Below are 24,703 nucleotides of genomic sequence, written 5' to 3' on the forward strand. Positions count from 1 at the left end.
TACTTCACTCAGCATAATACCCTCCAGTTCCATCCACATTGAAGCAAATGGTGGGTATTTGTCATTTCTAATAGCTGAGTAATATTCCATTGTATACATAAACCACATCTTCTTTATCCATTCATCTTTCGTTGGACACCGAGGCTCCTTCCACAGTTTGGCTATCGTGGACATTGCTGCTAGAAACATTGGGGTGCAGGTGTCCCGGCGTTTCATTGCATTTGTCTCTTTGGGGTAAATCCCCAACAGTGCAATTGCTGGGTCGTAGGGCAGGTATATTTTTAACTGTTTGAGGAACCTCCACACAGTTTTCCAGAGTGGCTGCACCAGTTCACATTCCCACCAACAGTGTATGAGGGTTCCCTTTTCTCGGCATCCTCTCCAACATTTGTTGTTTCCTGCCTTGTTAATTTTCCCCATTCTCACTGGTGTGAGGTGGTATCTCATTGTGGTTTTGATTTGTATTTCCCTGATGGCAAGTGATGCAGAGCATTTTCTCATATGCATGTTGGCCATGTCTATGTCTTCCTCTGTGAGATTTCTCTTCATGTCTTTTGCCCATTTCATGATTGGATTGTTTGTTTCTTTGGTGTTGAGTTTAATAAGTTCTTTATAGATCTTGGAAACTAGCCCTTTATCTGATAGGTCATTTGCAAATATCTTCTCCCATTCTGTAGGTTGTCTTTGAGTTTTGTTGACTGTATCCTTTGCTGTGCAAAAGCTTCTTATCTTGATGAAGTCCCAATAGTTCATTTTTGCTTTTGTTTCTTTTGCCTTCGTGGATGTATCTTGCAAGAAGTTACTGTGGCTGAGTTCAAAAAGGGTGTTGCCTGTGTTCTCCTCTAGGATTTTGATGGACTCTTGTCTCACATTTAGATCTTTCATCCATTTTGAGTTTATCTTTGTGTATGGTGAGAGAGAGTGGTCTAGTTTCATTCTTCTGCATGTGGATGTCCAATTTTCCCAGCACCATTTATTGAAGAGACTGTCTTTTTTCCAGTGGATAGTCTTTCCTCCTTTATCGAATATTAGTTGCCCATAAAGTTCAGGGTCCACTTCTGGATTCTCTATTCTGTTCCACTGATCTATGTGTCTGTTTTGTCCCCCTTGGAGGCCTTTGTTTCTTTATTTCTTTTTCCCCGTCTTCCTACCTTGATAGATGCGCGAACTCTTCTCACTGTTGCATTCCAGCTGGTCTCTCTTTAAATCTCAGGCCGAATTCATAGATTTTCAGGATAATTTGAAGGTTTTCTAGGTAATTTGGTGGAGACAGGTGATTTGGAGACTCGACTCTTCCGCCATCTTGCTCCTCCCCCCATAAATTTATTTTTTATTGATGTTCAATTTGCCAACATATAGAATAACACCCAGTGCTCATCCCATCAAGTGCCCCCCTCAGTGCCCATCACCTAGTCACCCCCAATCCACCCACCTCTCCTTCCATCACCCCTAGTTTGTTTCCCAGAGTTAGGAGTCTCTCATGTTTTGTCTCCCTTTCTGATATTTCCCACTCATTTTTTCGCCTTTCCCCTTTATTCCCTTTCACTATTTTTTACATTCCCCAAATGAATGAGACCATATAATGTTTGTCCTTCTCCGATTGATTTATTTCACTTAGCATAATACCCTCCAATTCCATCTATGTCAAAGCAAATGGCCCAGCACCATTTATTGAAGAGACTCCTTTTTCCAGTGGATAGTCTTTCCTGCTTTGTCGAATATTGGTTGACCATAATATTGAGGGCCCATTTCTGGGTTCTCTATTCTGTTCCATTAATCTATGCATCTGTTTTTGTGCCAGTATCACATGGTCTTGATGATCACAGCTTTGAAGTACAACTTGAAATCTGGCATTGTGATGCCCTCAGCTCTGGTTTTCTTTTTCAATATTCCCCTGGCTATTTGGGGTCTTTTCTGATTAAACACAAATCTATGATTATTTGTTCCAACTCTCAGAAGAAAGTATTTTGATAGGGATGGCACTGAACATGTAAATTGCCCTAGGAAATATTGATATACTCACAATATTAATTCTTCCACTCCATGAGCATGGAATATTTTTTCATCTCTTTGTGTCTTCCTCAATTTCTTTCAGAAGCGTTCTGTAGTAAAAAAAAAAAAAAAAAAAAAAAAAAAAGAAGCGTTCTGTAGTTTTTAGGGTATAGATCCTTTACCTCTTTGGTTAGGTTTATTCCTAGGTATCTTATGCTTTTGGGTGCAATTGTAAATGGGATTGACTCCTTAATTTCTCTTTCTTCAGTCTCATTGTTAGTGTATAGAAATGCCACTGATTTCTGGGCATTGATTTTGTATCCTGCCACACTGCCGAATGGCTGTATGAGTTCTACAGTCTTGGGGTGGAGTCTTTTGGGTTTTCTGTGTACAGTATCATGTCATCTGTGAAGAGGGAGAGTTTGACTTTTTCTTCGCCAATTTGAATGCCTTTTATTTCTTTTTGTTGTCTGATTGCTGAGGCTAGGACTTCTAGTACTATGTTGAATATCAGTGGTGAGAGTGGACATCCCTGTCTTGTTTCTGATCTTAGGGGAAAGGCTCCCAGTGCTTCCCCATTGAGAATTATATTTGCTCTGGGCTTTTTGTGGATGCCTTTTAATATGCTGAGGAATGTTCCCTCCATCCCTACACTCTGAAGAGTTTTGATCAGGAATGGATGCTGTGTTTTGTCAAATGCTTTCTCTGCATCTTTTGAGAGGATCATATGGTTCTTGGTTTTTCTCTTGCTGATATTATCTATCACATTGATTGCTTTACGAGTGTTGAACCAGCCTTGCATGCCGGGGATAAATCCCACTTCGTCATGATGAATAATCTTCTTAATGTATTGTTGGATCCTATTGGCTAGTATCTTGGTGAGAATTTTTGCATCTGTGTTCATCGGGGATATTGGTCTATAATTCTTTTTGGTGGGGTCTTTGTCTGGTTTTGGAATTAAGGTGATGCTGGCCTCATAAGACTAGTTTGGAAGTACTCCCATCTCTTTCTTACTTTTGGAACAGCTTTAGTAGGTTAGGTATTGTTTTTTTTTTTCTTTAAACCTTTGCTAGAATTCCCCTGGGAAGCCATCTGGCCCTGGACTTCTGTGTCTTGGGAGTTTTTTGATGACTGCTTCGATTTCCTCCCTGGTTATTGGCCTATTCAGGCTTTCTATTTCTTCCTGTTCCAGTTTTGGTAACTTGTGGATACATAAATGTATCCATTTCTTCTAGATGGCCTAACATATTGGTGTATAGCGGCTCATAATACGTTTTTAAAATCGTTTATATTTCCTTTTTTTTTTTTTTTTTTTAAATTTTTATTTATTTATGATAGTCACAGAGAGAGAGAGAGAGAGAGGCAGAGACATAGGCAGAGGGAGAAGCAGGCTCCATGCACCGGGAGCCTGATGTGGGATTCGATCCCGGGTCTCCAGGATCGCGCCCTGGGCCAAAGGCAGGCGCTAAACCGCTGCGCCACCCAGGGATCCCTTTTTTTTTTTTTTTTTTAAATATATTTCCTTGGTATTGGTTGTGATCTCTCCTCTTTCATTCATGAATTTATTACTTTGAGTCTCTTCTCTCTTCTTTTCAATAAGACTGGCTATGGTTTATCTATCTTATTAATTCTTTCAAAGAACCAGCTCCTGGTTTTCTTGATATGTTCTACAGTTCTTCTGGTCTCTATTTCATTGAGTTCTGCTCGAGTCTTTATTAACTCTCCTCTTCTGCTGGGTGTAGGTTTTATTTGCTGTTCTTTCTCCAGTTCCTTTAGGTGGGAAGTTTGCTGGTGTATTTGAGTTGTTTCCAATTTTTTGAGGGATGCTTGTATTGTGGTGTATTTCCCTCTTAGGACTGCTTTTGCTGTATCCCAAAGATTTTGAATGGTTGTGTCTTCATTTTCATTAGTTTCCAAGAATCTTTTTAATTCTTCCCTAATTTCCTGGTTGACCCTTTCATCTTTTAGCAGGATGCTCTTTAACCTCCACGTTTCTTCTTTGATTGAAATTTCTTCTTTGATTGAATTCTAGTTCCAAAGCATCATGGTCTGAAAATATGCAGGGGACAATCCCAGTCTTTTGGTATCAGTTGAGACCTGATTTGTGACCCAGTATGTGGGTCTATTTGTGGAGAAAGTTCCATGTGCACTTGAGAAGAATGTGTATTCAGTTGCATTTGAATGCAAAATTTTGTATATATCTGTGAAAACCATCTGGTCCAGTGTATCATTTAAAGCTATTGTTTCTTTGGTGATATTGTGCTTTGAATATCTGTCATTTGCAGAAAGTGACATCTTGAAGTCTCCTACTATTACTGTATTATCTAGTATGTCTTTACTTTGGTTATTAATTGATTGATATACTTGGCAGTTCCCACATTAGGGGCATCAATATTCATGATTGTTAGGTCTTCTTGTTGGTTAGACCCTTTAAGTATGATATAGTGTCCCTTGTCATCTCTTACTACAGTCTTTGGGATAAACTTTAATTTATTTGATACGAGGATTGCTACCCCAGCTTTCTTTTTAGGATCATTTGAATGGTAGATGGTTTTCCAACCTTTCATTTTCAGGCTGGAGGTGTCCTTAGGTCTAAAGTGAGTCTCTTGTAGACAACAAATAGATGGGTCTTGTTTTTTAATCCAGTGCAAAACCCTGCACCTTTTGATGGGATCATTAAGCCCATTCATGTTCAGAGTTACTATTGAAAGATATGAATTTAGTGTCTTCGTAATACCTATTCAGTCCCTGTTTTTGTGGATTATTTCTTTGGGCTTCCTCTTTCTTTCACAGGGTCCCCCTTAATACTTCTTGCAGAGCTGGTTTTGTGGTCACATATTCTTTCAGTTTCTGCCTATCTTGAAAGCTCTTTATCTCTCCTATTCTGAATGAGAGCCCTCCTGGATCTAGTGTTCTTGGCTGCATATTCTTCTCATTTATTACCCTGAATATATCCTGCCAGCCCTTTCTGGCCTGCCAGGTCTCTGTGGAGAGGTCTTCTGTTAATCTAATAGTTCTCCCCATATAAGTTAGGGATCTCTTGTCTCTTGCTGCTTTCAGGATTTTCTCTTTATCTTTGGAATTTGCAAGTTTCACTCTTAAATGCTGAGGTGTGAATGGTTTTTATTAATTTTTTGGGGGGTGACCTTTCTGTCTTCTGTAACTGAATGCTTGTTTCCCTCCCCAAATTAGGGAAGTTCTCAGCTATGATTTGTTCAAATATGCTTTCTGGCTCTCTGTCCATCTCATTGCTCTCTGGAACCCCAATTATATGGAGATTTTTCCTTCTGAGGCTATCATTTTTTTCCCTTAACCTTTCCTTGGGTCTTTTCATTGTTTTTCTCCTTTTTCCTCAGCTTCCTTCCTTGCCATCAACTTGTCTTCTATGTCACTCACTCTGTTTCCATCTCATTAACTCTCATCGTTAGGGCCGGGATACCTGCACCCCAGTGTTTATAGAAGCAATGTCCACAATAGCCAAACTGTGGAAGGAGCCTCGGTGTCCATCAAAAGATGAGTGGATAAAGAAGATGTGGTCTATGCATACAATGAAATATTATTCAGCCATTAGAAACGACAAATACCCACCATTTGCTTTGATGTGGATGGAACTGGAGGGTATTATGCTGAATGAAATAAGTCAATCGGAGAAGGACAAACATTATGGTCTCATTCATTTGGGGAATATAAAAAATAATGAAAGTGAATAAAGGGGAAAGGAGAGAAAATGAGTGGGAAATATCAGTGAGAGTGACAGAACATGAGAGACTCCTAACTCTGGGAAACGAACAAGAGTGGTGGAAAAGGAGGTTAGTGGAGGGTTGGGATGACTGGGTGACAGGCACTGAGGGGGACACTTGATGGGATGAGCACTGGGTGTTATGCTATATGTTGGCACATTGAACTCCAATAAAAAAATAAAAAAAAACACAAAACAAACAAACAAACAAAAACCCTCATCATTAGGACCTCCAGATGGATTGCATCTCATTTAATTGATTTTTAATTTTTGCCTGATTAGATGCAAATTCTGCAATCATTAAGTCTCTTAAATCCTTTATACCTTTTTCCAGAGCCATCAGTAGCACTCTTTTTTTAAAGGTTTTATTTATTTATTCATGAGAGACACACACAGAGAGAGAGAGAGAGAGAGAGAGAGAGGCAGAGACACAGGCAGAGAGAGAAGCAGGCTCCATGCTAGGAGCTTGATGTGGGACTCAATCCCAGGACTCCCGGATCATGCCCTGGGCTGAAGGCAGGTGCTAAAATGCTGAGCCACCCAGGGATCCCCCACCACCAGTTGCTTTCTAATTGTGCTTCTGAATTGGCTTTCTGACATTGAATTGTAATCCAAATACTTTAACTCTTTGGCAGAGAGTACTGTTTGATTCTTCCTTTTGTGGTGAGTTTTTCCTTCTAGTCATTTTGCTCAGTGCAGAGAAGCTGTATGAGCAGGCTGAGTCAAGAATATCAACCATGACCTAAGTAAATTTCACCCTAGGTGATTCTGACAAGGTCAGAGACCAGAAATTGAAAACAAAGATTAGAACGAAAGAAAACAAAAGGACCACTAAAGTGAAAAACCTATTTTAAAACAAAGTAGTAAAAAATAAAAGGCCAAGAATCCCAAAGAATAAGAAAAAAAGAAAAAAAAAGAAGAGAAAAAAGCAAAAATAAAGAGGAAAGAAAAAAGAGAAGAAAAAAAGGGGGACTGTGAGATGGTGGTGGTGAGGAAGTTGTAGTGGAGGGAGAATGTAGTCTACCTGAGGGTCCTAGAGGGTGATCCTCTTGGTTCTGAGTATATTAAGTTCTGTATGTTAGAAGTAGCTCCCTCCCAAATTTATATAAACCAGAAATACTTGTAGAAAGCCCCAACATTGACCACCAAAACATAAATGAGATAAAAGAGGGGGGCAGAGTGGGAATGAAGGGAGAGTATAATCTCACAGAATGAACCAGCGTGGTATACCACTTGGTTGTGGGTGCATTTTGGTCATGTTTTAGAAGGTATTAACTTCTGTCATTGTAGAACAAAATGAGGCAGAGAAAACAAAAAACACAAAACAAAAAAACCATATTGTGTATATCTCCCAAAATGAAGTTCAGTATGTTGAAGGGAATCTAGAAGTGGAAAATGTATCTAAGACGTGTAATTTTAGATATAGGAAATTCAAAAAGGAAGAAACTTAAAAATGAAGAGGTGGTAAAATATTGTAGTTAAAGTGGGAAAAGAGAAAAATGTTGGAAACTTATAGTCTGATACAAAAATGAGTTGTATTGGAAAAAGGAGAAAAAAAAAGAATGGGTATCCTCTACTTCTATATACTGTAAATTCCTCAATTTCCACTGGAGCTTTCCAGCACTGCTTGGTCAAGAAGTTGCTCTTCCCCTGTTCTTCCAGCTGGTCTTCTGGGGGAGGGTCTGCTGTGCTGACTCTCAGGTGTGTGTACCTGGGGGAGATGCCCCGCCCCCGCCAGGTGCCAGGCTCAGTGGGAGCTGTTGACCCCCTGAATCCTCAGTTCCCTGGTGGCCCCGCCTATCCCAGACATAGGGTGAAACAAGGAAAAACAAGAACAATGGTGGCAACCAGAATTCCAGCTCTGGAGTCAGCTCCCCACAGTAACTACTGCATTCTCCCAGTCCACACTGGCCTAGATGATCCTGGGCAGGCGCCAGTGCACTGATCTGCACAGCTTGGGGGCGCCCAGTGGCAGAGGAGTCCTAGCTGTCCTGTGCCCTCCCTGCCTCCACCTGTCCCAGGGGAGTGCAAGATCATGGGCTGTGTCCACTCAGGCACCCTGGGATCCGGGGCCCTGTTCTGATGGAATCGTGCTCCCAGGGTCACAGCTCCCGAAGGCAGCAGAGCATAGACACCTCTGTCCGGAGCCACCTGCCTAAGGGACTGGCATCTCCCAGATGCCCTGCTGGGTGCGCACTCCAGCCCTTTACCAAGCCTAGCCCACAGTTTGTGGGATGCTTCCTCTGGGGTGCACTTCCTCTATTAGTGACTTCGTGAGACTGGAGGCTTCACTGCCCCTCCTGAGATTCTGCCCGATTTCTCTGCTGAGCAATTTTTCATCCGGGAAGAATCAGTGCGCATTTTTAAAGTTCCTTCTTCTCTGGGATTGGGCTTTCCTGTCCCAGAGGCTTTCTCCCTGGCTCCTCACGGTGCCCATCCCCCTCTTGATTCTTTTTTTATTTTTTTCCGCCTTCCTACCTTGTTAAAAACGAAAACCCTTCTCTGCAGCGTTCCAACTGTTCTCTCTTTAAATCTCAGGTCAAATTCATAGGTTTTCAGGATGGTTTGAAAGTTATCTAGATGAGTTGGTGGGGCCAGGTGAGTTGAAGACCCCTACTCCTCTGCCATCTTGCCCTGCCCCAACTTATTTATTTTAGAACCATACACTTATAGCTCTTAATATTCTTCAGATATTTTGCCCATCTCCCACCCACGTCCCCTCTGGCAATCAGTCAACATGATCCATCACATTAACAAGAGAAAGGACAAAACCATACGGTCATCTCAAGAGTTGCAGAAAAAGCATTTGACAAAATACAACATAAAAACATAGTGGGTGGGGATCCCTGGGTGGCGCAGCGTTTTTGCGCCTGCCTTTGGCCCAGGGTGTGATCTTGGAGTCCCAGGATCGAGTCTCACCTTGGGCTCCTGGCATGGAGCCTGTTTCTCCCTCTGCCTGTCTCTCTCTCTCTCTCTCTATGTCTGTCATAAATGAATAAGTAAAAAATCTTTAAAAAAAAAAACAAAAAAAAACATAGTGGGTTTTGAGGAAATGTTGATATCAACAGAATAAAGGCCACATAGGAAGGCCTGTAGCTGACATCATACTCAATAATGAAAACCTCAAATCATCTCCCCTAAGAGCAGGAACAAGACAAGGAAGTCCCCTCTTGGCACTGGAAGTCCTACTGTAGTAAACAGACAGGCAAAAGAAAAGGCATCCTCACTTGTAAGGGGAAAGTCAAACTGTCCCTATTTGCTGAAGATAGGGTACTAGAAACAGGAAACCTGAGAGACTCCACCAAAAACTGTTAGAACTGATGAGTGAATTCAGTAAAGTTGCAGGACACAAAATGAACATACAAAGATCAGTAGCCTTTCTTTCTACCAACAATGAATACTCAGAAAGGAAATTAAGAAAATACTCTCTTCTCAGTAGCATCAAAAAGAACAAATGATTAGACTGAACCAAGGAAGTGAAAGACTTGTATGCTGAAAACTACAAGACTTTGGGAAGACATACTTGGCTCATGGGGTGGGGGCCTTCATTTTGTTAAAATGTCGATAGTACATGAAGCGACCCTCAGTTTCAGTGTAATTCCTATCAAAATCACGGCAGATTTTAGAAATAGAAAAAACAGCCCTAACATTCGTCCACCCCGACAAATGACCCTGGACAGCAAAAATAGTATTGAAGAAGCAGAACAGAGCTGGATGCAGCACATTCCTATTTCTTTTTTAAAAAAGATTTTATTTATTTATTCATGAGACACAGAAAGAGAGTCAGAGGGAGGAAAAGCAAGCTCCATACTAGGAGCCTAATGTGGGACTCTATCCCAGGAATCCAGAATCAGGCCCTGAGCCAAAGACAGATGCTCAACCACTGAGCCACCCAGGCATCCTGTCACTTTTCTATTTCAAACTATATCACAGAGCCACAGAATTAAAACAGAGTGATTCTAGAGCACCTGTCTGGCTCAGTCGGTTAAGCATCCGACTTTTGATCTCACCTCAGGTCTTGATCTTGGGGTCATGAGTTCAAGTCCTGTGCTGGGCTATGGATGAGGAATGGAGCATACTTTAAAAAACCAAAACCACAATGGTGTGGTTCTGGCATAAGCTGATGGAGCAAAAGAGAGAATCCAGAAGGAAATGTGCTCTGATATGGTCAACTGGTCTTTTTTAAAAATTAAATTTGATTTAATTTAAATCTAATTAATTGACATATATTGTATTATTAGTTTCAGAGGTAGAATTCAGTGATACATCAGTTGGATATAACACCTTGTGCTTATTATATCATGTGCCCTCCTTCATGCCCATCCCTCAGTTACCCTATTCTCCCTACTCCCCTCCCCTCCAGCGACCCTCAGTTTGTTTCCTATGATTATATATATATCACATATTTTTCCATTCATCTGTCCAAGGACATCGTGACTCCTCCCACAGTATGGCTATTGTGGACACTGCTGCTGTGAACATTGGGGTGCAGGTGTCTTGGCATTTCACAACAACTGTATCTTTGGAGTAAATTACCAGCAGTGCAATGGCTGGGTCGTAGGGTAGCTCTATTTGTAACTTCTTGAGGAACCTCCATACTGTTTTCCAGAGTGGCTGCACCAGCTTGTGTTCCCACCCAAAGTGTAAGAGGGTTGAGTGAATTTTGGTGGAAGTTGTAAAAGTTTTGTCCACATTTCGTTTCATATCCTATGGGTTTCAATTCATTGTTCCTTAAGTATTTCTGGAGAAGCTGGGATGTTGTGCTCCATTTCAGTGAGGTTAACGTATAGGACTCAGCTGGAGCCTGGAAGGAGGCAGGTGTCTTCAAGGGAGTGAGGGCATGGCCTCTAGCACAGCCTCCTACAGTGCCTGAACATCCAGCAGGGGGTGCCCAAGCCCAGGCCTGGACCCAACTGGGCAGGCATGCGCAGTTGGCCTTTTCCACCTGCAAGCCTGCAGTACGGGAGCCTGGTCGTGCTGAGGAGGTTTAGGGAGGGTTGGGGAGGACTTGGGGCCGCATCCAAGCTGACAGGGGTTCAAGACCCCCTCAGGACCCAAGGTGAGGCTTCAGAAAGACGTGGGGCCATGTCCACACTGGCAGGAGCTGCCAGCCTCCTCAGGACCAGTGGTGATGCTTCAGGAGGATGTGGGGCCACGTCCACACTGACAGATTGATGTCCTCAGGACCCACTGTCAATGATTTGTGGAGACGTGGGGCCGCGACCATGCAGACAGGAGCATGGCATCCTCAGGACCCACTGTGAAGGCTTGGGAACATGTGGGGCCCCGTCCACGCTAAAAGGAGCCCCTGGCCTCAGGACCTGCTGTGAGGTTTCAGAAGATGTGGGGCTGCATCCACACTGACAGGAGCCTCCGGCCTCCTCAGGAGCCACAGCGAGGCAATGAGATGTGAGGCTGCATCCACGCTGACAGGAGCCCCCAGCATCCTAAACCCACGATGAGGCTTCAGGAAGATGTGGGGTCACGTCCATTCTGAAAGGAGACCCCGGCCTCCTCAGGACCCACTGTGAAGGCTTTGGGAAGATTTGGGGCCATGTCCATGTGGACAGGGGCCCCCAGCCTCCTCAGGACACGGTGAGTTATCAGGAAGATGTGGGGCTGCGTCCATGCTGATAGGAGCCCCTGGTCACCTCAGGACATGCACTGAGGTTTCAGGAAGATGTGAAGCCACGTACACACAGACTGGAGCCTTCAGCCACTTCTGGATATGCAGTGAGGCTTTGGAAAGATGTGGGGCTGTGTCCATGCTGACAGGAATCCTCTGCCTCCTCAAACCGCGGTGAGGCTTCAGATGTGGGGTCGCATACATGCTGAAAGGAGCCCCCGGCCTCCTCAGGACCCGCTGAGAAGACTTCAGGAAGATTTGGGGCCGTGTCCATGTTGACTGGAGCCCCTGGCATCCTCAGGACCGGTGGTGAGGCTTCAGGAAGATGTGGGTTTGTGTCCATGCTGTCAGAACCCCAGCCTCCTCAGGACCCAAGGTGAGGCTTCGGGAGGACGTGGGCTGCATCCACACCAACAAGAGCCCTGGCTTCATCAGGACCCAAGGTGAGGTTTCAGGAGGATGTGGGACTGCGTCCTTGCTGACAGGAGCCCCAGCCTCCTCAGGACCCATGGTTAGGCTTGGTGAGAACATGGGGCCGTGTCCACACTGACAGGAGCCCTCGGCCTACCCAGGACCCATGGTGAAGGTTTGAGAGGATGTGGGGCTGTGTCAACACAAATAGGACCCCCACCCTCATCAGGCCCCAAGGTGAGTCTTCGGGAATACATGGGGCCCCGTCCACACTGGCAGGGTTCCCGGTCTCCTCAGGACACACAGTGAAGGTTTGAGAGGACATGGAGCTGCCTCCATACTGACAGAAGACTGGCGTCCTCAGGACCCACTGTTGACAATTCAGGGAGACATGGAGCCACGACCACGCAGACAGGAGTCTGGCATCCTCAGGACCCGCTGTTAAGGCATCGGGACATGTGGGGCCCCGTCCATGCTGACAGGAGCCCCCGGCCTCCTCAGGACCGGCTGTGAGGGTTCAGGAAGATGTGGGGCTGCGTCCATGCCGAAAAGAGCCCCTGGCCTTCTCAGGACCTGTTGTGAAGGCTTTGGGAAGATTTGGGGCCATGTCCATGCTGACAGGAGTCCCCAGCCCCCTCAGGTCTTGTGGCGAGGCTTTGAGAGGACATGGGGCCATGTCTATGCTGAAAGGAGCCCCCCCGGCCTCCTCAGGACCCCTGTGACACTTGAGGAAAATGTGGGGCCACATTGACACTGACAGGACCCTGTCCTCCTCAGGACCTGCAGTATAGTCTTCAGGACATGTGGGGCTGCGTCCACACTGACAGGAGCCCACAGCCTCCTCAGGACCAAAGGTGAGGCTTCAAGAAGATATGGGGCTGCATCCATACTGACAGAAGCCCCTGGCCTTCTCAACCCATGGTGAGGCTTCAGGAAGTTGTAGGGCCATGTCTACACTAACAGGAGCATCCAGACTGCTCACAACCTGTGGTGAGTCTTCAGGAAGATGTGGTGCCACGTGCATGCTGACAACAGCCCCTGGCTTCCTCAAGACCCAAGGTGAGGCTTCAGGAGGACGTGGAGCCGAGTCCACACTGACAGGAGCCCCCGGCTTCCTCAGGACCAGCAGTCAGTCTTGGGGAGGATGTGGGGCTGTTTCCACAGTTACAGGAGCTCCTGGCCTCCTCAGGACCCAAGATGAGGCTTCAGGAGGATGTGGGTCTGAGTCCTTGCTGACAGGAACACCAGCCTCTTCAGGACCTATGGTGAGGCTCAAGTAGGACGTGGGGCTGTATCCATGCTGACAGGAGCCCCTGGCATCATCAGGACCCACCCACTGTGAAGCTTCAGTAAGATATGAAGCTGCATGCATGCTGACAGGATCTCCTGGCCTCCTCAACCTGCGGTGAGGCTTCAGGAAGAGGTGGGGCCGCGTTCATGCTGAGAGGAGCCCCTGGCCTCCTCAACCTGATGAAGGAACCTTCCCTTCTGTGAGGCTTCAGGAAGATGTGGGGTTGTGTCCACGCTGACCATAGCCCTCAGCTGCCTCAGAACCCAAGGTGAGGCTTCAGGAGGACATGGGGCTGTGTCCATGCTGAAAGGACCCCCATCCTCCTCTGGACCCAAAGGTGAGGCTTCAGGAGATGTGGGGCTACATCCACATTGACTGGACCCCCAGCTTCTTCAGGACTCGCTATGAAGGCTTTGCGACATGTGGGGCCTGGTCCAACTGACAGGAGCCCCAGCCTCTTCAGGACCTGCGGTGAGGCTTCAGGAAGATTTGGGCCATGTGCAACTGACAGAAGCCTCCAGCCTCCTCAAGACCTGTGGTGAGACTTCAGGAAGATGTGGGGCTGCGTCTATACTGACAGGAGCCCCCAGCCTTCTCAGCATCCACTGTAAAGCTTCAGGAAGTTGTGGGGCCACGTCCATACTGACAGGAGCCTCTGGGCTCCTCAGGACCTGCAGTTAGGCTTCAAGAGGACATGGGTTCGGGTCTATGCAGGCAGGAGCCCCCAGCTTCTTCATGACCCCCAGTGAGGCTTGGGGAGCACATGGGATGTGTTCATCCTGACAGGAGCTCCCAGCATCCTCAAGAACCACAGTGAGGTTTCAGAAAGATGTGGGGCTGCCTCCACCCTGAAAGGAGCCCCTGGCCTTCTCAGGACCCAAGGTGAGGCTTCAGGAGGATGTGGGCCCTGTCCACATTGGCAGGAGCCCGGGGCCTCCTCAGGACCCACAGTGAGGCTTCAGGAATATTTGGGGCCACGTCCACACTGACAGGACCCCCGTCCGTCCTCCTCAGGACCTGCTGTGAAGTCTTCGGGACATGTGGGGCTGCATCCATGCTGACAGAAGCCCCTGGCCTCATCAAGACCCAAGCTGAGGTCTCAGGAGGATGTCAGGCCCCATCCATGCTGACTGGAGCCCTGGGCTGACCCACGGTGAGTCTTCAGGAAGATGTGAGGTGCATACCTACTGACAGGAGCCCCTGGCCTCCTCAGGAACCGCTATGAGTGTTTGGGAGGACGTGGGGCCATATCCCAGCTGACAGGAGCCCCCGGCCTCCTCAGGACCTGCTGTGAGGCTTTGGGAGATGTGAGGCGGTGTCCACAGTGACTGTAGCCCCAGTTGTCCTCAGGACCCATTGTTTATGGTTCAGGAAGACATGGGGCCCCATACACACTGACAGGAGCCTGGTGTCCTCAGGACTGGCTGTGGTGAGTATGGGGCCTGATGGAGGCCCCGACATGCCTATAGAAATTGGCCTTTTAGGACCCGCAGGGGAGGGTACAGGGCCATGTCCACAAGAACAGAAGTGTGACTTTCTCAGGACCTGCTGGAGGATTCTAGAGCCATTGGTCGGATACACAGCGACTTCGGCAGGGACTACTCAAAAACACAGGTAAGTGAACAGTTAGAATTAATGGTAGGGTTATGCTTAGGGTTAGGGTTAGGGGTTAGCAGTTTGGGTTAGGGTTAGGGGTTAGGGGTTATTGTTAGGGGTTAGGGGTTCAGGGTTAGTGGTTAGTGTTAGGTTTAGGGGTTGGGGTTTGGGTTTGGCTTCAGGATTAGGGTTTGGGTTCAGGTTCGGGATAGGGTTAGGGTTCGGGTTTGGGGACTGGTTAGGGTTTGGGTTTGGGTAGAGTTAGTGTCCGGGTTTGGGTTAGGGTTTAGGTTCAGTTCAAGTTAGGGTTTGGGTTTGGGTTAGGGTTTAGGTTTGGTTAAAGTTAGGGCTCGGGTTCGTGTTCTGGTTAGATGTTAGGGGTTAAGGTTCAGGTTTGTGTTCGGGTTCAGGTTAGGGTTCAGATTCGGGTTAGTGTTTGTGTTCAGGTTCGGGGTAGGGTTCAGGTTCCAGGGACCAGTTAGGGTTCTGGTAAGGTTTCAGGTTAGGGTTAGGGTTAGCGTTCGGGTTCAGGTTAGGATTGGGTTTGGGTTAGGGTTAGTGTTGGGTTCAGGTTTAGGATTCAGGTTCAGGTTAGGGGTTAGGGTTTGGGTTAGGGTTCAGTTTAGGGTTCATGTTAGGGTTAGGGTTAGGGTTCAAGTTAGGTTTCAGGTTCGGGTTCAGGGTTCAAGAAGACTCGGATTTGGGTTAAGTTTCTGATTTGGGTTAAGGTTTAGATTAGGGTTAGTGTTTAGATTCGGGTTGGGGTTCGAATTCGGGTTCAGGTTAGGGTTCAGGTTAGGTTAAGGTTCGTGTTCAGGTTAAGATTAGGGTTCAGGTTAGGGTTAGGGTTAAGGTTCAGTTTTGGGTTCAAGTTAGGTTTAGGAGTTAGGGTTCAGGTTCAGGTTAGGAGATAGGGTTTGGGTTCGGATTAGGGTTAGTGTTGGGTTTGGGTTCGGGATAAGGTTAGGGTTCAGGTTTGGGCTTAGGGTTAGAGATTAGGGTAAAGTTATGATTAGGGGTTAGGGTTAGGGGTTAGAATTAGGGGTTAGGGTTAGGTGCTAGGTGCTGGGTTAGGGTTAGGACAGTAGGTGAGGGGGTAGTGGAAAACCTGTCTCCTAGAAGGCTGGTTGCTCACAATTCACTACATAGCATTTCCATGGGCCCTCCACTCCTGTGGAGCTACCTTCTACATCCCATGTGTGAGAGGCTACTGGCAAGCTGCTGAGGAGAATGCTTGTGTCTCCGTGTTCAGCACAATGCCTTTCTTTCCATGGCAACGCCTCACCTAGAATATAGCTAGCTACTAACTAGCGTAGGTGAATGGCTAGTTGAAAACTGCATTCAAGGAATGCTTCTTTCTGAGAGTTGAGAAAAGGGCCTGTCCCTTCGGCCTCCACACCAACTGTGGACATAACTTCTAAATCCCTTATGTTAGAGGCTTGTCAGAAGCTGCCTGCAAGGAACTCTAGTTTCTCTGAGTGCAGTAGGCTGCATTTCCCGTGAGCCTCCACACGTGCTTTTGATCTAGGTTCTAAGGCCCAGAGATAAGATGGTAGTCAAAGCTGCTCTCCAGGAATGCTGGTTGCTCACAATTCACTACAGAGCATTTCCATGGGCCCTCCACTCCTGTGCAGCTGGCTCGTACCTACCATGGGTGAGTGGCTAGAGTCAAGCTGCAGGCCCTGAATGCTTGTGTCTCAGAGTTCTGTACAGAGCCTTTCCATTTCATCTCCTCACCTAGAGTGGAGCTACCTTCTAACTACGATAGGTTAGATACTAGTTTAAAGTTACATTCAAGGAGCGCTTCTTTCTGAGTGTTGAGCAAAGGGCCTGTCCCTTGGGCATCCACACATACTGTGGACATAGCTTCTAACTTCCTTTTGTTAGAGGCTAGTCAGGAGCTGCCTGCATGGAAAGCTTGTTTCTCAGGTGCTGAGTGAGGAGGGGATATTCTGGTAGAGAGGGGACAGCACAGCCAACACTGTGCAGTGTCCTGGGAGAGGAGGGCACAGCACGGTGTGCACTGCCCATTGTCCTGTTAGAGGAGAGGAGAGGAAAGCACGGCCAACTCTGCCTGGGGTCCCAGGAGAGGAAGAGACAGCGGGACCAACACTGCCCGGGGTCCTGAAAGAGGAGAGAAGAGTGTGGCCGACACACCCAGGGTCCCAGCAGTGGAGGGGACAGTGCGGCTGACACTGTCTGGGGTCCTGGGAGAGGGGACATCGTGGCCAACACTGACCGGGGTCCCAGGAAAGGAGGGAGAGTGAGGTTAATACTATCCAGTGTCCCGTGAAGGAGGTGACAGTGTGGACGACACTGCAAGGTGTCCCCAAAGTGGAGAGGACATCGTGGACAACACAGCTCAGTTACCCATGACAGGAGGTGACAGCATGAATGACACTGACTGATAACTCGGGAGAAGAGGGGACAGCGCAGGGGATACTTCCTGGGGTCCCAAGAGAGGAGTAGACAGCATTGCCAACACTGCTGGGCATCCCAGGAGAGGAAGGGACAGTGCAGCTGACACTGTCCAATATACAGGGGGTGGAGGTGACTGTGCAGCTGACATTACCCAGTGTCCTGTGATAGGAGGCGACAGCGTGGACAACAATTCCCCGTGTTTGCAAATTGAGGAGGCGAATGCGGCCAACAGTGTCTCGTGTCCCAGGAGAGGAGGGGACAGCACAGCCGACTCTGCCTGTAGTCCTGGGAGAGGAGGGAACAGCACAGCTGACATGGCCCAGGGTCCTGGGAGAGGAGGAGACAGCATGGTCGACACTTCCTGGGGCTCCGGGGGGAGGGGAGAGCACGGCCAACAGTGCCTATGTCCCAGGAGAGGAGGGGACATGTGACTGACACACCCTGGGGTCCTGGGAAAGGAGGGACAGTGTAGCTGACACTGATGTCCCAAGAGAAGGGGAGGGGACTGCGCAGCCAACACTCCCAGGGTCCTAGGAGAGGAGCAGACGGCGCGGCTGACTCTGCCTGGTGTCCCCAGAGAGGAGGTGACAGCGCAGCTGAGACTCCCAGATGTCCCAGGAGAGGAGAGACTGTGCAGCCAACACTGCCTGGGGACCTGGGAGAGGAGAGGACCGCGCAGCTGATACTACCCAGTGTTGTATGACAGGAGGTGACAGCATGGACAATGCTGCCCGTTGTCCCCTAAGTGGAGGGGACAGTGTGGAAGGCCTGAATGCTTGTGTCTCGTCAGTACAGCGCCTTTCTATGGCACCTCCTCAACTAGAGTGCAGTTAGCTTCTAACTCCCATAAGTGAGAGGATAGTTGTAACCTACGTTGAAGGTTCTCTTCATTGTAAGAGTTGAGCAGAGGACCTGTCCCTTGGTGCTCCACAACTACTCTGGACATCTCTTCTAACTACCTCATATTAGAGGCTTGTCATAGGCTACTTGCAAGGAACGCATGTTCCTCAGTGTGCAATAGGACACATTTTCTGCGAGTGTCCACTGGGGCTTTCTTCTAGGTTCTAAGGCTGGTAGGTGTGAGTATAGAGCAAGGCTGCTCTCCAGGAACGCTGGTTGCTCACAGTTCACTACATAGTATTTCCATGTGCTCTTCACTCCTGTGCAGCTAGCTTGTACCTCCTGTGGATGAGAGACTAGTGACAAGCTGCAGGCCCTGAATACTTGCATCTCAGACCTCAGTACAGTGCCTTTCCATGGCACCTCCTGACCTAGAGAGGAGTTAGGTTCTAATTCCCATAGATGAGAGGCTAGTTGAAAGTTGCGGTCAAAGAATGCTTTTTTCCTGAGAGTTGAGCAGAGAACCTGTCCTTTGGTCCTCCAGACCTACTGTGGACAAAGCTTCTAAATCCCTTATGTTAGAGGCTTGACAGAAGCTGCCTACAGGGAGCACTTATTTCTCAGAATGAAGTAGGCCACATTTACCACGAGCCACCTGAGGTGCTTTTGTTTTTTTGGGTTTTTTTTGTTTTTTAAGATTTTATTTATTTATTCATGAGAGAGACACAGAGAGAGAGAGGCAGAGACACAGGCAGAGGGAGAAGCAGGCTCCACGCAGAGAGCCCGATGTGGGACTCGATCCCCGGTCTCCAGGATCACGCCCTGGGCCAAAGGCAGCGCTAAACTGCCGCGCCACCGGGGCTGCCCCTGAGGTGCTTTTGATGTTGGTTCTCCGGCTGGTGGGTGAGAGGGTAGTTCAAAGCTGCTCTCCAGGAACGCTGGTTGCTCACAGGTCACTGCACAGCATTTCCGTGGGCCCTCCACTCCCGTGCAGGGGCTTGTACTCCTGTCAGGAGCGGCTGGCGGCAACCTACGGGTTCAGAATGCTTGTGTCTCAGAGTTCAGTACAGCGCCTTTCGATGGCACCTCCTCACCTAGAGTGGAGTTAGCTTCTATCTCTCATAGTTGAGGGGCTAGTTGTAAGCTACATTGAAGGTTTCCTTCTTTCGAAGAGCTGAGCAGAGGGCCTGTCCCTCAGTACTCCACAACTGCTGTGGAAATAACGTCTGCCTTTATGTTAGATGCTTGTCAGAGGCTGCTTACAGATAATGCTTGTTTCTCAACGTGCAGAATGCCGCATTTTCTATGAGTGTCCACTGGTGCTTTTGTTCTAATTTCTAAGGCCGGTAGGTGAGAATGTAGAGCAAAGCTACTCTCCAGGAATGCTAGAGAGCATTCAGCATTCGCTGCATAATATTTCCATGGGCCCTCCACTCCTGTGGAGCTGGCTTGTACTTCTCTGGATAAGAGGCTACTGACAAGCTGCAGGCCCTGAATGCTTCTGTCTCAGAGTTCAGTGCAGCACCTTTCCATACTGGAGCTGCCTTCTAACTCCCATAGGGGAGAGGCTAGTTGAAAGCTGCATTCAAGGAATGTTGCTTTCTGAGAGGTGAGTACAGAGCCTGTCCCTTGTGCCTCCACACCTACTGTGGACAGAGTTCTTAACTCCTTTATGTTACAGGCTTGTCAGAAGCTGCATGCATGGAACACTTATTTCTCAGGACACAGTAGGACGCATTTCCCTTGAGCCTCACAATATGCTTTTGACCTATGTTCTAAATCTAATAGGCGAGAGGAGAGTGCATAGCTGCTCTCCAGGAACGGTAGCTGCTCACAGTTCACTACACAGCATTTCCATGGGCCCTCCACTCCCGTGCAGCTAGCTTGTACCTCCCGTGGTTGAGAAGCTCGTGGCAAACTGCAGGCCCAGAATGCTTGTGTCTCAGAGTTCAGTACAGTGCCTTTCCACTGCACCTCCACACCTAGAGCAGCACTAGCTTCTAAGTCCCATAGGTGAGATCCTAGATGTGAGCGGTGTTCAATTCTTCTTTCTGAGAGTAAGGAACAGGTCCTGTCCCTTCGGCCTCCACACCAACTGTGGATATAGCTTCTAACTCCCTTATGTTAGAGGTGTGTCAGATGCTGCCTGCAAGGAACGCTTGTTTCTCAGAGTGCAGTAGGCTGCATTTCCCTCAACCCTCCTCACGTGCTTTTGATCTAGGTCTAAGCCAGTAGGTGAGATGGTAGTTCACAGATGCTCTCCAGGGATTCTGGTTGCTCACAGTTCCCTAAATAGCATTTCCATGGGCCCTCCACTCCTGTGGAGCTAGCTTGTACCCTCCGTTGGTGAGTGGCTGGTGGCAAGCTGCAAGCACAGAATGCTTGTGTCTCAGAGTTCAGTACAGGGACTTCCGATTTCACCTGCTCACCTATAGTGGAGCTAGCTTCTAACTCTAATAGGTTATATGCCAGTTTAAGGTTATGATCAAGGAATACTTCTTTCTGAATGTCATGCTAAGTGTCCATCCCTTGGGTCTCCCCAACTACTGTGAACATAGCTTCTAACTTCCTTATGTTAGAAGCTATTTAGAAGATGCCTGCAAGGAATGCTTGTTTCTCAGGTCCTGAGAGAGGAGGGGATAGCACAGCTGACATTGCCCAGTGTTCTGGTACAGAGGGCACAACACAACTGACACTGCACAGTGTCTTGGAAGAGGAGGGGACAGTGGGGCCCACACTGCCTGGCATCTCAGGAGAGGAGGGGACAGCGGGGCCAACACTGCCTGTGGTCACGACATATGAGGAGACAGCGCAGCCAAACTTCCAAGTGTCCTGATAGAGGTGGGCATTGCAACTGACACTGCACAGTGTCCTGAAAGAGGAGGGAACAGCACAACCAACAATGTCCAGTGTCCTGGGAAAGTAGGGGACAGCGTGGGTGACACTGCCCACTGTTCTGGGAGAGGGTGGGATATCTCAGCCAATACTGCCCATTGTCCTGTTAGGAGTGTGGGGAGCATGGAGGTCCTGCCCAGGGTCCTGGGAGAGGAAGGGACCGCAGAAAAGACACTGCCCATTATCCTGGGAGAAGAGAGGACAGCACAGTCTACACTGCCCTTTGTACTGTTAGAGGAGAGGACAGCATGGCCAACACTGCCCAGGGTCCTGAGAGAGGAGGAGACTATGAATCTGACACTGCCCAGAGTCCTAGGAGAGGAGTGGATAGCACGGCTGACGCTGCCCAGTGTCCCATGACAGAAGGTGACAGTGTGGAAGACACTGCCTGGTGTCCACAAAGTGGAGGGGACAGCGCAGCCAACAATGTCTGGTGTCCTGGGAGATAAGGGGACAAGTGCGGCCACCACTGACTGATATCCCCGGAAAGGAGGGGACAGCGCAGCAAACACTGTCCAGGGTTTTGAGAGAGTAGGCAAGAGTGTGGCCGACACTGCCCAGGGTCCTGGGAGAGGAGGGAGCAGCATGGCCAACACTCCAGGGATTCCAGGAATGGAAGGAACATTGCACCCGATATGCCCGGGGTCTCGGGAGAGGAGGGGACAGCGTGCCTGACACTACCCAGTGTCCTGTGACAGGAGATAACAGCATGCCCCACATTGCCTTGTGTAACCAAGCAGTGGGAAAAGCACAGATGACACTTCCCAGTGTCCCATGATAGGAGGTGACAGCATGAAGGACACTGACCTATGTCCCCGGAGAGGAGTGAACAACATGGCCAACACAACTCAGAGTCCTGATAGAGGAAGGGACAGCTCAACTGACACTGTCCTATGACAGGAGGTGACAACATGGGTAACACTACCCGTTTACCCAGAAGTGGAGTGGAGAGCACGGCTGACATTCTCTGTTGTCCCAGGGTAAGAGAGGACCACGCAGCTGACACATCTAGGGATCCCGGAAGAGGAGGAGAGGGCATGGCCACCACTACCCAATGTCCCATGACAGGAGGTGACAGTGCACACGACACTGCCCAGGGTCCTGTGACAGGAGGTGACAGCGCGGAAGACACTGCCTGATGTCCACCAGGTGGAGGGACAATGCGGCTGACAATGTCTGGTGTTCCGGTAGAGGAGGGGACATCATGGCTGCCATTGACCAGTGTCCCCAGAGAGAAGGGGACAGCACGGCCGACACAGACTGGTGTCCCCAGAGAGGAAGAGATAGCGTGGCCAACACTAACTGGTGTCCTGGAGAATAGGGGACAGCACACCTGACACTGCCAGTGTCCAGGGAGAGGAGAGGAGAGCGCGGCCGACACTGCCTGGGGTCCTGGTTGGTGAGGGGACCAGACCCAAAACTGCCTGGGGTCCCAGGAAGGAAGGGGACAGTGCGGATGAAACTGTTCGGGATCCTGGGAGAGTAAGGGACAGCGGGGCCGACACTATCTGGTGTTACAGGAGAGCAGGGGACAGTGTGGCCGACACTGCCCTGGGTCCCAGGAGGGGAGGGGACAGCGCAGGTGACACTGTCCAGGGTCCCAGGCGAAGAGGGGACAACATGGCCAACACTGCCCAGGGTCCCAGAAGAGGAAGAGACAGTGTGGGCAGCACTGTCCGGGATCCCAGGAGAGGAGGAAACAGCATGGCCAACACTGCCCAAGTTCGTGAGAGAAAGGGACAGCATGACCAACACTGTCTGGGGTCCCGGAAGTGGAGGGGACAGCACGGTGGACACTGCCCTGTGTCCCGGAGAGGAGGGACAGTGCGGCTGACACTACACAAGTGTCCGGGGCAGGAGGGGACAGTGTGGGTAACACTGACTGGTGTCCTTTAAATGGAGGGGACAGAACGGCTGACAGTGACCACTGTTCCGGGACTGGAGTGGACAACACAGCAGACATTGCCTTACGTCATGGAGAGGAGGGGACAGTGTGACTGACAGTGATTGGTATCCCCGGAGAGGGGAGGATAGCATGAGTGATACTGGTGTACCCAGAGAGGATGGGACAGTGCAGCCAACACTGACTGGTGTCCCCTGTGAGGAGGAAACAGCGCGGCTGACACTGCCTGGTGTCTCAGGAAAGGAAGGGACAGCATGACCAACACTGACCATGTCCCCAGAGAGGTGGGGACTGTGCAGCCAACACTGTCCAGTGTCCTTGGAGAGGAAGGGATAGCGTGGCTGACACTGCTAGTTGTCCCAGATGAGGAGGGGACAGGGTGGCCTACACTGCCCTGGGTCCCACTAAAGGAGAAGACAGCGTGGCTGACACTGCTCGATGTCCTGGGAGAGGAGGGGACAGCGCAGCTGACACTGCCCAATGTCCCTGAAGTGGAGGAGACAGCATGGCTGACACTGCAGTGTCCCTGGAGAGGAGGAGACAGTGCGGCCAAAGCCATTGTTGTCCCCGGTGAGGGACAGAATGGTTAAAACTGACCGGTGTCCCCGGCGAGGAGGGGACAGTGTGACTGAGACTGCTTGGGGTCCCTGGAGAGGAGGGAACTACACTGGCCGAGGTCTGGGGAGAGGAGGGGACAGCACAGCCAACACTGCCCAGTGGCCTGTGACAGGAGATGACAACTCAACAAAACTGCCCATTTTCCCCAAAGTGGAGGGGAGAGCAAAGACCACCACCCCATGTCCTGTAACTGGACGTGTCAGCATGGATGACACTGCCCAGTGTCCCCGAAATGGAGGGGACTGCATGGCCGACACTGTTCGATGTCCTGGGAGAGGAGAGGACAGCACAGCTGACATTGACCGATGTCCTTGGAGAAGAGGGGACTGCACGGCCAATACTGTCCAGTGTTTTAGGAGAGGAGGGGAGGCCGGTATCCCCTGTGACAAGGGAACAGCACAGCCAACACTGTCTAGTGTCCTGGGAGAGGAGAGGACCTAGTGGATGAGACTGACCGGTGTACCCGGCGAGGAGGGAACAGTGTGGCAGACGTTGTTGCCGGAGAGGAGTGGACAGAGTGGCTGACACTACCTGGGGTCCCGGGAAAGGAGGGGACAGCATGGCCAACACTGCCCTGAATCCCAGGACAGGAGGGGACAGTGTGCCTGACACTAAACTGTGTCCTGAGACAGGAGTTGACAGTATGGACAACACAGCCCAGAGTCCCAAAGTGTAGGGGCCATGCAGGGGACACCATCTGGTGTCCTGGGAGAGGAGGTGACAGCGAAACTGACACTGACCAGTATCCCCGGAGAGAAGGGGACAGCGCAGGCAACACTGTCCAGTGTCTCGAGAGAGGAGGGGACACCACAGCAGACACTGACCAATGTCCCCAGCAAGGAGGGAACAACGTGGCAGACACTGCCCTGTGTCCTGGGAGAGGAAGGGACAGCACAGCAGAAACTGCTGGCTGTCCCAGGAGAGGAGGGAACAGCATGGCTGACACTCTCCAGTGTCCTGTGACAAGAAGTGACAGCATTGATGACACTGCCCAATGTCCCCAAAGTGGAGGGGACAATGTGGCCGACACTCTTATTGTCCCAGGAGATAAGTGGACAACTCGGCTGACATGGGCCAGTATCTCCGGAAAGGTGCCACAGCGTGGCCGATATTTACCAGTGTCTCCAGAGAGAAGGGGACAGCACGACCAACACTAACCAGTGCCCCTGGAGAGGAGGAGACAGTGAGGCCATCCCCAACCATTGTCCCTGATGAGGAAGGGACAGAGCAGTCAAAACTGACCAGTTGACAGCACAGGAAAGACTCCACTGGACAAAAGACAGTCTCTTCAATAAATGGTGCTGGGAACATTGGACATCCACATGCAGAAGAATGAAACTAGACCACTCTCTTGCACCATACACAAAGATA

At 49.3% G+C, this 24,703-nt stretch overlaps 1 long non-coding RNA gene across 1 annotated transcript; it reads left to right on the forward strand.

The window, feature by feature from the left end:
* The first annotated feature begins 10,688 nt into the window (after window positions 1–10,688).
* On the forward strand, window positions 10,689–24,581 carry LOC144284648 (uncharacterized). Its single transcript, XR_013353094.1, has 2 exons — window positions 10,689–14,673; window positions 21,791–24,581. It is a non-coding gene; the product is annotated as an uncharacterized LOC144284648 (long non-coding RNA).
* The last annotated feature ends 122 nt before the right edge of the window (window positions 24,582–24,703 follow it).

Source organism: Canis aureus, chromosome 15 (genome assembly GCF_053574225.1).
Source record: "Canis aureus isolate CA01 chromosome 15, VMU_Caureus_v.1.0, whole genome shotgun sequence".
Lineage (NCBI taxonomy): Eukaryota > Metazoa > Chordata > Mammalia > Carnivora > Canidae > Canis > Canis aureus.